Genomic DNA, 15303 nt, shown 5'->3' with positions numbered 1-15303 from the left:
TAAGCAGGTGGGCTCAATCTATCAGACATGCCAATTGAACCTAGTGGTTGAGTTTTCCTTCTCACTCTAGCAGCTATGTTCAAGTACAACCCCAGGCAACTGGTTGTATTATTCCTGTTATAAACGGTGGAACTCAGATTAAGCAACTTGCCCAGAGCCACAGTGCTTTGGTGGGTGGCAAAGCAGAAGTGAGATTGGGCCCGGCGGCGTGGCCTAGCGGCTAAAGTCCTCGCCTTGAAAGCCCCGGGATCCCATATGGGCGCCGGTTCTAATCCCGGCAGCTCCACTTCCCATCCAGCTCCCTGCTTGTGGCCTGGGAAAGCAGTTGAGGACGGCCCAAAGCTTTGGGACCCTGCACCCGCGTGGGAGACCTGGAAGAAGCTCCTGGTCCCGGCATTGGATTGGCGCGTACCGGCCCGTTGCAGCTCACTTGGGGAGTGGATCATCGGATGGAAGATCTTCCTCTCTGTCTCTCCTCCTCTCTGTATATCCGGCTTTCCAATAAAAAAAAAAAAAAAAAAAAAAAAAAAAAAGCAGAAGTGAGATTGTCACCTAGATGCCCTGATTTCATGGCTGAAGCTGTTCTGCAACCCCACCCCAAGAATCCAAGCCTGAAACTAAAGGAATAGACTGGGTGCCTGTGGAGGAAATGGGATTTCTCTAAGCAGTTTGGGGGGTTCTTAGATGCCCTTCTCATAATGGGATGATTGGTCCACAGATGGTTGGCAGACATGATTGGATTGAATTTGCCACACTGGGTAGCTGAGACCACCTCCACTCCTGCAAATATCCCTTAAAATAGGTTGTGTCTGCCTGCCATCTCAAGTCCCCTTCTGTGCCTGCAGGGAGCACTTTACCCACGTGGACAGCCTGTGCTAGATGAGGTCATGGGACACAGCTCCAAAAGAAGCTCCGCGTCATGTTACAGTCATTTAGCACACAGAGGAAACCCACAGGGACTGGAGGAGCTGGCTGGCCCTGAGAGCGGGCCAGCCTCTCTCTTGGCTGGACAAACCGTCAAGGCTCAGCCTCCACAGTCCAGTTGCCTTGCTTGAACCAGGCCACCTCACTAGACCTTGAGGATAGCCATTTGTACTTCAGCCTGTCCTGGAGGACCCTGGGCTGTGGCAATAGCAAGAGGGTTCCACCGGATGATTTTCTTGACAACAGGTAGGATGCAAAGTCGATAAAGGCAAAGTCCCATTCCTGCTTTGCAGTTTCCTCCTTCTCAGATTTGGGAAAGTCTGTGGGTTTGCATGCAGGAATATGTATCAGATACATGTGGCACATGGCTGCCCACATCCTCTGGGTCCCCAGCAGGAACTGCTAGGGCTCTGTGCCTCGAAGTACATTTTACCCAGCTCCTCTGAAACCCCAGCCATTCCTGGGGGAGCATTGGGAGAGTGGAGACAGTAAGGACCAAGGAAATTGGTATCAAATCTATCAACAACATCGGCTACCTTCTCAAACTTTTTTGATCAAAATGTAAACGGTCATTGTACAAAGATTTGTACATGCCAAAAAAAAAAGTAGAAGAGAAAAAAGACCACCTGTCATTCCTTGATGAGATAAAGCCTCTCCAAAAGTTTCCCTAGTGTTTCTGTAACTACTATATGAACGAACAAGCTCCAAGGTCATATACGACTTTGTGTTCCTCTTTCCTTTCTAACTCAACAAATCATAAACATTTTTCTTACATCAAGAAAGACTCTTCAGAAAACCCTGTGGCTGCTAAATAGTCAATGGATACATTGAAAAAGGCTACCCTTTACTTAATTTTCCTCTTGCCCAACATTAGACTACTCTTAAAAGAAATAATGTAGCCGTGAATGGCTCCTTCCTATACATCTGGATGCACCCCTTGTACCGGTTCCTTCATGAGCTCTGATAGAAAACACCATGTTCTCTGACCCTAAAATGTGTGTCTTATCTTCACCATCCTGTAGGAAGAGCGATGGAACATTTGAGAAACTACCAAGATCAATTATGGAACAAAGACAGTGTAGCCCTCCTTGCATGTGCAGGAAGTTGTGGCATAGTCCCAGGATCATGGTTTATGAGACACAGAAAGAGAGAAAGTTATGGAGAGGCCAAACCCAGGAACAATTTTCAAAGAAACCAGCCCACAATGTAATTCTGCCTGCAACACAACGATAAAAGGCCTCAGAACTTGGTGCCGCTTGATATTTTTACAGAACTATTGCTTGCTGATTTAGTTAATGATACTGTTGGGTTCCAAATTTCCTCTTAAAGGGAGTTTAAGTGTTCTCAACTTGGATGAGTCCTGCTTAAAAATAAACAAATAAGTTACATAAGCCCACATTTTGGAGACTTAGGGCTGGAAGCCAAGGTTAGGGTGCAGGATTAAAGCATCCAGCTCCCCTTCTGTGGTTGGGCCTCATGTGCCACCTGCAGGGTGGAGCAGCAAGGCGGGTTGGAGAGCCCCAGCACACACCAGGGACCCATGAGGAGGGCGTCCTGTGGCATCTTGAAGGCATGGTGCACAGAACTGCTGGTGGATAGTGCCTACTGGCTGCTGATCTGGCCCTCTAAAGAGGTGGCGATCTCGAAAGCTCCAGGCACGTGGTTCGGGAACTGTCATGCCCTCCACTGGAGAGCCACATGTTGGTAGGAAGTGGAGTGATTTTTTCTGATGATTGCCTTGTGAAAACCTTGAAAGCTCCTCTGGAAAGAGAGATGTCCTCCCCCAAGTCACCAGTGTGGATGGAGGCCCACTGTCAGCCGAGCTGTTGGAAACACTGCAAGAAAATAGAAAGGGCCCAGGTCCTGGTGGGGCCCAGACTCCCCCAAGGACTTCTAGAATCATGTGGACATGTGAAATGTCAAAGCCAAGTCCAATCACTCAGGTGTTAACATAATACAAGTATTCAGATCTTAGCAAAGGGGTGGCATTAGGGGTCTATCTTAGTTGCTTGTGCAGCAGTTAAAAACACCACAAACTGTGTAGTTTATATGCCTTTCTGTTCTGGGAGGGGGAAGTCCAAGATCAAGGTGTCAGCACTAAGGTGACGTTTACCCAAGACATTGAGAAGCCGGTCTCCCATGTTGCAGTTCCTGGGCTTGGAGCCCAGCTCCAGCTCCTGACTCCAGCTTCTAACACAGAGCTTGGAAGGCAACAGGGGATGCCTCAAAGAGATGGATCCCAGCCATGCATGTGGGAAACATGGATGGAGGTCCTGGACCTGAACTTCATCCTGACCCAACCCAGCTAGGGAACATTGCAGGTGTTTGGGAAATGAACCAGTGGATGAGGAACTAACACAAATAATCTCTCTTTCTCTCACTCTCTGGGTCTGTCGCTCCTCTAACTCCTCACCTCAAATACATTAATTAAAAAATTTTGGAGAAAAAAATTTTGACAGACTCAGTGTCTAATGAGACCTCACTTCCTGGCTCCGACATGACATCTTCTAGCCATGTCCTCACAGAGTGGAAAGGGCAAAGGGCTGATTTACAACCATGCTAATCCCATCCTGAGGGTTCCACCCTTGTGACCCAATCACCTCCCAACACCTGGGAGACTGGTATTTCAACACATGTATTTTTGGGACACATACTTTCTCACCATAACCTGCTGGCACAGGGGCTAACAGATTACATCAAATGAAGCCCTGCCCTCAAATTGCCTTGCTAGTTGGGGAGAATACAGATAGCCATGGATTAACACAATCATCATCATCATCAACAACATCATCATAACTATTTTCCTTATAAGATAGAGTAGGTTTGAGATCTACATGGGCCAGGAGAGCCAAGTAAAGGCATTCCTTGCTTCTAGCCCCTTCCTGGCTCCCCAGAACACAAATTCATAATAACTGCAGAAGTGGAAGTGTTTTCCAGAGCAGGAAGAAGTAATGTTTCTATAAAATAGCTCAAACTTCCAGGTCAGAGCAAGCCCCTAGTATCCATGCTTATGTTGACAGACATCAACCCCTACGAAAAACACTCTGCTGAATGTTTAAGATGATCATGACTTTGCTTCAAAATCATGTGTACTCACACAGCAAAAATGACAGGAGATTCTCCAAACGTTGAGTCAATATCCTGGATGGTCTGATGACCAATGATTTCTTCCCCTTCTTGGCTTTTCTGTTTCTTTAGCCACTAGACCATTGTGCCGAATCCGGCTTTTTCTGTTTTGTTTTTGTTTTTTTTTTTTTTTTTATGAAAGCTTTACAAAGAGCATATATTGCTTCTTCTAAAGTTTTAAAGACTTATTTTAATTTTATTTGGAAAATAGGGTCACAGAGAGAAGGAGAGACAGAGATCTTCCATCTCCTGGTTCAATCCCCAAATGGCCACAACAGCTGGAACTGAGCAGACCCAAATCCAGAAGCCAGGAGCTTCTTCTGGGTCTCCCACATGGATGCAGGGGCCCAAGGACTTGAGACATCATCCACTGCTTTCCCAGGCCATAAGCCTGGAGTTGGACAGGAAGTACAGCAGCCGGGACATGAACTGGTACCTATATGGGATTCTGACAATGATGTGGAGGATTAGCTCACAGCAGCGACCCTTTACTTTCAATTTTTCAAATTTATCTATTTCTATTTAATTTAAAAGGCAGAAAAGCACAGGGGGGAAGGAAAAGAAAAGAAAAGAAAAGAAAAAGAAAAGAAAAGAAAAGAAAAGAAAACAGAATCAGAGAAAACTTTGATCCTCAATGCCCATAGTAGCCAAAGTTGAGCCAAGATGAAGCTCCAGTTTTCTGATTAAAGGGCAGGATCTCAAGTATTTGAGTCCATCGTCAACAAGCTTCCTTCTGAAGGTGGACATTACAGGAAACTGGGTTGAAAGTGAAGCCAGGATCAAATCCAGGTGCTTGCATATGCAATGTAGCAACCAAAGCAGTGTCCTGACAGCTGTGCCAAATGCCCACTTCGTGCACTATTTAAAAAAAAAGAGAGAGAATTTTGTTTATCTATTTGAAAGGCAGAATTACAGTTAGAAAGAGAGAAAGAAAGAGAATATTCCACCTGCTGCTGGTTCATTTCCCAAATGTCCACAACAGCCAGGAATGGGCCAGGCCAAAGCCAGGAGTCTCTCCCAGGTCTCCCAAGTGGGTGTCAGGGGTCCATGCACCTGAACCATCTTCCACTGCCTCCCCAGGTACTTGAGCAGAGAGCTGGATTGGAAGCGAAACACGACGTGAAGCAGTGCCAGTGTTTGATACTGGCATCTCAGGCAGCAGCTCACTCTGCTTTGTAATCAAATTTTTCAAAGTTGTTATTATATGAAGATTTAATGTGTTTAGGTTGGGACAGGCAAAATATTATGAAAACCTTTAGAAATTTTTCAAAAGAATTACATAATACTAAGACTTACTGAAAGATAAAAACAGTAATAATGTTTGACTAGTAAGGACACAAATTGTGCACATGGAGTACACACAACACCAGAGAACACGGGACACCCACTGGGCTTTGTAGGTGTTTGCCTGTTTATTCTTCCCAAGGTCAGTGCTATGGAATGGAGGGGCCAAGTTTTCAGAGAGTCAAACAACTTGCCTACAATCACAAAGCTCATAAGGAGTTGGCATTCAAAATCTGGGTCATCAGCCTCCAGAGGCTGTGTGTTCCCCTAACCTCACGAAAGCAGCAGACACCAAGCGAGTGGTAAGAACCAGGAGGACGGTGGTATTTTGTCTGGACTTTGAAGATCCTGAATTACCCTAAAAAAAGTCCTGGAATCAGGAAGGAAACAGTCCCAGGGCTATGAAAACAAGTCCTAAGAAAGTGAAAGAAGTGGGCTGGATACAGAGCCACGCAGTGCAAAGTCCGGCTGGAGGCTCCCATGTCTGACATCGGGAGGTCTCAATCTTGGATTTTCTTTTACATTTGGAAATTTCCATATATTCATGAGATATCTTGGGGGACAGGACTCAATCTCTAATTTCAGACTAATTAAACATTTTATTGAAACCTAATACACATACCAAGAAATATATGCAGGTGTACAGATAAATGAGCACTTTGTCCTCTTTGTACTTAAAACCAACAACCAAATTAAAACAAAGCAATACCAGTACCCCAAGAATTCCCCCATTCCCCTCTCTCCATTTCTTTTTTTCTGATGTGAGAAGAGTGTGTTGTGATTTTCATTATATGCTCAAAGAAGCACTATTTATAAAGAAATGCCAAATGATATGTCAGGCACGCAACTTTAATACACTTTCTGTATTAATGTCCACAAATAAGAGAAAACAAGTGATATTTGTCTTTCTGGCTCTGGTTTATTTCACTTAGCATAATTACCTTCAGTTACATCGATTTTGTTACAAATGCCAGAATTTCATTCTTTTCTTTTGACTGAGTAATATTAGTTCTGAACACGAAATGCATTTCTGTCTCATATATATCTAATACAAGGGTACTGTCAAAAGTAATGGAAAACGGAATTAAAAGATAATGTGTGTTCTCCACTACTGGAGTAAGACAGGTGCCATGGTGTTTTGTTCACTTGGGCTGCCATAGCCAAATATCACAAATAGCGGCTTAGAGAAAAGCTGTTTGCTCATAATTTTAGAGACAAAACTCTGATGAAGGAGTCACAGTGTTTCTGTGCATCCTCTCCTTGGTTAGTGGGTGGGTGCTTGTTGCTGCGCCCTTCCCTGACCTTCCCTCTATGCATATGTATCCTGGGCCTCTCTCCTTCCTCTTATCATGACACTGGTTAGGCTGATTAGGGCTCACCACCTCTTCCAAGGCTGTCTGTCCAAGCAGCCACATTCTGTGGTCTTAAGGGTTCAGGCTTTGACTAAGGAATGGGTGAGGTGGCAGGAGGGTGCAATTCAGTCCACATTGCCTGGGATGCTGCCTCCAACATAGAGCATTGCATGTGGAACCCTAAACAAGACACTTAAGTGCCTTGCATCCTTGCTCACAGGAAAAGCGGAAAATCTGCACCTTTTGTACATTGTGTGGCTCAAAAAAGACAATTCATGTGGAAGTATTCTGTTGGTCAAAATTTCAGCATTTCACCACACAGGGCATACTGCTATACATACAGGAGGGCCTCAAATACTTGCTTAATGAATATAGAAACACGGTAAAAGCACCTTTCAGTGCTGAGTCAGACAGTTTTTTACCCTGTGGGGACTCTAAATCATTTCATACAAATGCATTTCTTTGCAACCTAACTTTTAAAGGCTGCTCAGATATTCCTTATGTATTTTTACACTCACTCAAAGTTTCAAAATAATGAATGAATTCCTATTTCTAATCCTTTTAATTATTTATTTGAAAGGCAGAGTAACAGAGAGAGAGAGAGAGAGAGAGAGACTTTACATCTGCTGATTCACTTCCCAAATGGCACAGCAGCTACAACCAAGCCAGACTGAAGCCCAGAGTTTAGAATTCCATTTGGGTCCTGCCCAGTGCATGGTAGCGGTCCAAACACCTGGGTCATCTTCTGCTGCATGAATTTTTAATTTATTACACTCATTGAAAACTACTTTAGGATGCTTTTACCTTAAAAATGCATTTGAATTTTAAGCTATAACTCTTCATGAAAAGCACTTATTGAAAATCTACAATGCAGAACACAAGACTAAATGAGTTTGTCAGATCTGATTTGATCTTCAAAACAAGGTTCAACATGACCGGGTCAATTGGTCATTTTCAAGGGCACAGGCTAAGATATGGATTTGAACTCAGATATTCTAGTATATGACCTCCAGCTGTCCCCTACCATTTTCTACAGCACAAAAATAACCTTATGTGACCCATAACTATCTGGGTTATGGACCTCTAAAAATTATCTGATGGATAGATAGCTGTTTTTAATTATCACTAAGGTTTCTCTCATGATTTTTCTGAAGTTTGTTATCATTGTAATTCTGCCTGGTCAGACCAGTATTAGCAGAAATTTACATTCAAAGAAGCACGTCCTAAATAGAGAACAATTTGGAAAATGTTTTCATCTCTGCTTTGCGTCTTAAAAACAAAATTAAGAGGACCTATTTGTAACACTTGTTCTTCTTGAATTCTCCCCTCCTAAGACCTTAGCCCACAAAGCTCACTCTCTCTTCTTTCTATTCTCAACTCCCCATTTTTCATCATTCAGTTCCTTCCTATAGCACTGGGTACAGGAAAGAGCACTCAAGTTCATGGTAATAACTGCCTCCCATCACCTGCAGCTCTGCCTCTCCCATGCCACTGATGACCTCTGGCACTGGCACAACTCTTTGAGAACCAAAGTCTGGGGCCCAGCGCAATAGCGCAATGGTTAAGGTCCTCTCCTTGAATGCGCCAGGATCCCATATGGATGCCGGTTCTAATCCCGGCAGCCCCGCTTCCCATCCAGCTCCCTGCTTGTGGCCTGGGAAAGCAGTCAAGGACGGCCCAAGACTTTGGGACCCTGAACCCACGTGGGAGACCCGGAAGAGGCTCCTGGCTTCGGATCGGCTCAGCACAAGTCTTGCACTCACTTGGGGAGTGAATCATCGGACGAAAGATCTTCCTCTCCGTCTTTCCAATAAAAAAATAAATAAATCTTTAAAAAAAAGAGAGAGAGAGAACCAAAGTCTGTTCTCCCTTCAGTTCCATCTTCTGATGCTCCCAATATGGCACACAACTAGGGTGTGGGTGAGCAATTGAATCTGGGAGAGAATTTGGGGGGGATCAGTTTTAGGGAAATATCTCCAATGACTTTAAAACTGGTTAATGGCGGGGTAGAACCAGGCTGATCCTAAGGTCTTTCCAATCAAGACTTACAGCCTACAGTGTTTGATATCCAAACTCCCATTAAAGGTAATAGAGCATGAGTAGGTGTTAGATACATTAAAGACACAGTTGGGACACCCATGTCTTTTATTTCAGTGTTTGGGTTAAAATTCCCACTATACTCCTGATTCCAGCTTCCTGCTAATGGACACTGGGCTGCTGCAGGTGATAATTCAATTGTTTTGGCACCTGTCAGATTAGGAGGGAGACTCAGATTCGGTTCCCAGCTCCTCATTTTGATCTGAGCCATTTCAGGTTGTTGCAAGTATTTAAGAAATGAACCAGCATATAGATCCATGAGATTTCTCTCCCTCTCTCTCTATTCTTTCTCTCTCTCCTTTCTCAGATTAAAAAAAAAGGTTTTGAGGAAGATTATAGGGAAAACTATGGAAGAAGGCATTGGCTGTAGGCACAGGGACCCCTGGACCATGGTCATGCCAGGGGAAAATGAAGTTGAACTCAACAAGAACAAGTGGGCCTTTACAATCAAGGAGCAGAGTTAGGGGCAGTCATTGGGAAATTACTAAGAGAAAAGAAAATACAGGGTGAGGTTCCTATCTAAACCAACTCCACAGGCTTGCTGCTGAAGCGCATCTGGGCGATAAGCTATGAATGGTGAACTGATACCAAGGATGAGGGATTTTTGCATAACCGACTCTGCAGGGTTCCTGTTCAAGCTGGATTCTACAAGGACAGAGAGGGAAAGTCAAGGTGAGGCTTTGTGAAGCAGATACAGAGGAACCTGAGTCCAGTTGAAGTGAGAGGAGAAAGTCTTTGTCAGTCCCTAGAACTGGTTAGTATGGGGAGGACAAGATCAGGGCCTGGGGAATGGCTCAGCAATCTCAAGTGTTGTATACAGGAGTACAGACACGGAACTGTCCTGATAATTTGCCAGAAAACACAGGGGCAGACTACAAGCTGCAGGAGGACTTTGTTTTGGATAGAGTTGTCTCAAGGAGAGGGAATGGATTTTTCAGAAGGAGGCGTTGTTCTCAAACTGGGTTTTCCTTCTGCAAAGGAGCAAACTGGCCAAGGTCTTTTTTCCTTCTGCAAAGCAACAAACTGGCTGAAGTCTTTTCCATCCTCAGAGTTCTTGCCACCCTTGGGACACGCTGCCTGTGTTCGACAGCAGCTCAGGACAAGTCCACAGGAGATGGGCAGATCAGAGCAGAACACTCACGTCTCCTGGGCCACATTGCCAGCAGGGTGCAATGTCTTCCTCAGGACTGTAAAGAAAGCTGTGGAGAGCAATTTGTCCACTGCAAACATCTGAGATAGGAATTATGAGCTCATATGGAGGAAGCCAGGAAAAATAATTTCTTGGGATGGCTTGATGCTTTCTGAGGCTTTTTACCAGTGACCTGCAATTCTAATTACCCAGCCTTCCTCGGTTTCCACTTCAGCTTCTAAATAAGACATTCGCAGGATGGCTCAGAGCTGTGAATGTCAGGGTCAATCAACAGGTGGCCAAAGGGTGACTCCATCAGCATCTCAGTACTGTAGTCTGGTTTATCCCAATGGATAAATCCCATCCACCTGTAAGCCAGGTAGAGGCTGGGTATAGAAATGGGAACAGGGACTACTGGGGCATATGGGGGCATCTGATGAGAATACCCTGGAGCAGCGGATAAAGAGAATGTATAGCTATAGAGTGATGTGTTCAGAGAATGGGATAGTTTTATTCTGTTCCCCTTTTCAAGAAAAGAAACCATTGAATAAGAAGTCCCAGTTCTACCCTCTCATTAACTATTCTGTTGCTTGGTTCATCAAATGGGGGGAATAATTAGTAGAAACCTCATAGAATTTATATGATACCTAAAGAGATTAGTATTTTCAAAAAGAAAATATTGTGTGTGTTGCGCACACATGCTTTGAGAAAGAGTTATGTTTAATAGCATTAAGCTGAGTACTGTGACGGGCAGTGTTGACTAACTATGCCCTTTGTCCTTTTCTTTCTTTCTTTTTTTTTCTTAAGATTTGAACATTGATTGATTTATTTGGAAGCATGACAGAGCCTAAGTGATAAAGAGGTAGATATTTGTGGCACAATAGTGTCCATGTGGTTGAATGTAAAAGTATGATAAAGTCATGAGCAATAGGAATTTTCAGACCTGTTACAATCTCATGAGACCACCATCATATACATACAGTCCAGTGTAGGCTAAAACATCGTCATGAACTGCCTTGTGTAATTGTCTTAAATAATTGTTGGTGCACCTCAATGACATGGCTGGAGATATTTTTCCCCAACTAGTTCATCACTCCGCACTACCAGGAGACAGAACTGAGAACCATACCTAGTCCTGCTTTTTGTCTTGTTGAGTGTGGGCATTGAGATGTTTTGTTCATGCATGAAATTCCTTGAAACACTGACCATCAATTCTTTGAACACCTTCTGCATGATATGCCTAACCCACACAAAATTTCTTAAGAATATACCACTTTGATTAGTTATTCCTCCAGTTTTGTTTAAAGCTAATAATTGGAAACCATCCAACTTGAGAAAGAGCTAAGTGTTGAGACATTAATATTTCACTCTGTGAAGTTTATTGAAAAAGCCAAGACTAACTTTGCTTAATCTGTCTCAGAATGAGCTAAGAAAACAAGAATTTTTATTTCCATGTATATATTATATATGCCTTTGTATTAAATAAACCTTGGTCAAAATCTTACTGCTGTGGATTTGTTTGGCTCATCCAACTGAAGAAAATGTCCTGTAATTTGATTTAATTTTCAAACCAATCAGCAAAATTAGATCTACTTCTTGTCATTAAAAGTATGGTTTTATTTTCAATTCAAGTAAGTATACTAAATTCATTTTAGAAATATTATTAAAAAATCACTGAGGAATAAATAATAGAATGCATGAGATAAAATAGATTAGTAAAAAGCAGTCAAGTTTAAATTAATGTACATTTGAAATTAATTTATATGTATAAAATAGGATAACTATGCTGTTTCTCATTATTTGATCTGTAATAACATGGATGCATGCTGCTGTAATTGTCCTATTTATGAAGCCAGAAGTGTGAGAGAATGAGTGATATTCTTTAAGTTGTGTGAGCATGTGTGTAAGACTCTAAAGTATGGCTTTGGACTAACGAAGAATTCTATTTAAAAAGCCAGAAATCATTTTATTAGCTCTCATGTTCAAACTTTTCTCTTTGGTAAAGTTATTTATTAGGAAACTACAGTATATCTGTATAGTACTGAAACTAATCAGACCAGCATACACACAATAAGCATGTTACTAGGAAGTAGAAATTTTATGATTTGGTAAAACATGTGTTAACCCCCTCAGGGACTCACATACGCAAGAGCTGCAAGGTGTGATCTAAATTTCTACCTGCATGCCTCATGTATGTACCACGAAAGTCTTATAAGTCCCAGAAAATATTCCCACTTCATTAACTGAGTCAGTACCATTACTTAGTCTATGGACTTCAACTGTTGCAGGTGCATTCCTTCACAACTAATGGCAAGTTCTAGAGATAAGAGTCAGATCTTTCTTAAACCTACAAGTTTCCCCAACACACACATACACACACACACATACACATGAGTGTACACCAACATACACATGCATACATTTGTGGGCACCTGAACAAACATTCCCTCCCCCTCCACACACAGAGAAACGTTGCGGCAGTGATGATCAAATTCCACCTCATGGAACCCAACAGATTAAATGCTGCCTGTTGATCAGATAATAAGTATGGATATTTAATGAGCACTTACTGTGTGCTGGTCATTGTTTTAACTGCTTAGAGTGAGAGATCTTCTATTCACTTGTCCATTCCCTAAATCATTGCAATGGCTAGGTCTGGGTCAGATTGAAGCAAGGACCCAGGCAGGACCCCATCTGAGTCTCCCACCTGGGTAGCTAAGGCCCAAGTACTTGGGCCATTTTCTGCTGTTTTTTTCAAGTACACTGACAGAAAGGTGCATCAGAAGCAGAGTAGCTGGGAGTAGCACTCTGACATGTAGATTGCAGCCTAATCCACTGTACCACAATTCTGGCCCCTCAAATTCCTTTTTAGTCTCGTATTGGTCACTGTTTCATCATTACAATTAAAATAACTATGAGGAGCTACCTAGGAAGGAAGAAGGGTTATTTTGGCTCAGAGTCATGGAGATTCATATGCAAGATTGGTGACCCCATTAGTTTTGGTATTTGGAGAAGCCAGAGGATGGAAGGATAGCAAGCCAGAACTCAGAGAGAGAAGATAAGCCCAACCAATCCTTTGTAACATATTCTTTGCAAGAACTATCTCCTAAAGACAGGCTCCCAATGGTCTAAAGACCTCCCACTACACCCACTTACAGGAGAGCAGGATTGCATTAAATCTCCACCCTTAATCCATTGGCCATAACATTGAACCACCAACCATTAACCTAAGACCTCAGGGAACAAACCTTCCATACATGGGACCTTGGGACAACACTAAACAGCAAATCTTTTATCTACCTACAGCCCAGGCAACTGTCTGAGCTGGGGTTCCCCAAGAGCACGTTCAGGTTCTATGATCCACTAGTGGGAGTCATGAGATGTAGTACCTAGTCACAGCTGTGATGCATTACAGTAAATGGGTACAAAGCAAAATCAGCAAAGGGTCAAGTCACAAGGAACAAATCCCCGAGGCAGTCAGGAACCAGCAACCAAAGCGCTTCTGCACTTAAAGTGGAAGATAGCATATTTAATTTTCCCAGGAGTAAGTGGTGACAATATGTGTGAAATGTGGTCTATGCTGGAAGCTCATCAGAGGCCCAGCATTCAAGGTTTTAACTGAGGCTGATCACGTGGGCACCTTCTGCCTCCCACAATATCAAGGTTCAAGACACATTAGCTTGTCTAGGCTCAGGGACCCATTGTGGTTTTGTTTGTTTGTTTGTTTTGTTCTTTAAGATTTATTTATTTTCATTGGAAAGACAGATTTACAGAGAAAAGGAGACATAGAGAAAAAGATCTCCCATCTACTGGTTCACTCCCCAAATGACCACAACAGCCAGAACTGAGCTGGTCCAAAGCCAGGAACCAGGAGCTTCTTCTGGGTCTCCCACACAAGTGCAGGATCCCAGGGCTTTGGGGCCATCCTCTGCTGCATCCCAGGCTACAACCTGGGAGTAAGAAAGGAAGTGGAGCAGCTGGGACCTGAACCAGTGCTCATATGGGATGTTGGGATTTGGAGGTGGAAGATTAGCCAGTTGAGCCATTGTGCTGGCCCCATCAGCAAGTCACTCTTATCAGTTCACTCTTCACTGGGAACACTCCAGGGACCAGGTTCTTAGGTGCCAGTTAAGGACCAACTTTGCACCCTGGACACCAGCCTCAGGTCTGCTGTGTAAGCTCTTCTCTGCACACCAGGATTCTGAGCATGCATTTGTTTGTTCTGTTCTTGAACTTTGTAGATACAATTACATAATATGTGTTCTTTTGTGTCTACCTTCTCTCTCATCTCATGACGTTGTAATATTCACTCCACTACCTTCTATGAACCCACATATTTTCACAAATCACATAATTCAGACATTGTCATCATTCATCAAATCCAAACATGGCAGAGGGTGTGGTGGGAAGAATCATATAGAACCCATTCATCAGATAACAGTGGCCTGTATTTAATAAGCACTTATTATGTATCTGTTATTCTTCAAAGTTACTGGTACATACTGGCACTTAGTAGGAACTTGCAGAAAATCTAAAGAGTAGATCTGACTCCCAACCCTGCCAGAGAGGAAAAGGCTACTTGAAGACAGTGGGGCTGCCAGAGAGGGAGGCAGTGTGCAATCCTGGATTAGCCAATGGATGTGATGTAATCTCAAGGATTCTCCCACGTGAAAGGAGGAGGCAGGCTGGAGTGAGGCAAGTCACAGCCCTAAGGACGGAAAAAGGGGCCAATAGCCAAGAAAGGGTGGCTGCCCGCAGATGCTGCAAAAGGGAAAAGCAGGGGCTCCCGCCTCAAGTATTTAGATAAGAGTGCAACCCTGCTGAGATGCTGGTCTTGTTAGAATCCCTGCCCTCCCAAACTGCAAAACGAAGGCTGTGTTGTTTACAGCCACTAAGTTCATGATACAATATGACAATAGCAACAAAAAATGAGTATAGTCACCAAAAGGCTATTGAAAGGCTGGGATCAGAGAAACGTTGAGCTTTCCCAAGTGTTTAAGACAAACCACGCAGGGCAGAACGAAGCCAGGGAGGAAGCTGAGGAGCCGAGGAGCACACGTGGGTTCTTTTGCCCCACTGAGCATGATGGTGCTGCCTGGCTCAATTTTGACATTAGGAGCCCTTCTCCGTCAAGCCACTTTCTCAGTTTCACTTTCATAGAGTTGATGCTGGTGGTCCTTTTTAAATGAAATTCCCCCCTTCTTCGTTGTTTCTGTGTCAATTTCCCCCCTTCCTGAACGTTTTCCACTGGGTCGGAGCCCCAGCCCTGCCATTTAGCTTGCTACAGACCGCTGGCATCATTGTAACTGCTGGTCTAATAAATCATGTAACTATTATCCTGTATTCTGTGTAAGCGCCTTTGCCATTCTTATATAATTGCAATTCCACTGT

This window comes from Ochotona princeps, chromosome 11, assembly GCF_030435755.1.
Source record: "Ochotona princeps isolate mOchPri1 chromosome 11, mOchPri1.hap1, whole genome shotgun sequence".
NCBI lineage: Eukaryota > Metazoa > Chordata > Mammalia > Lagomorpha > Ochotonidae > Ochotona > Ochotona princeps.
The sequence above is the reverse complement of the archived record's forward strand: the minus strand, read 5'-3'. Positions refer to the sequence as shown.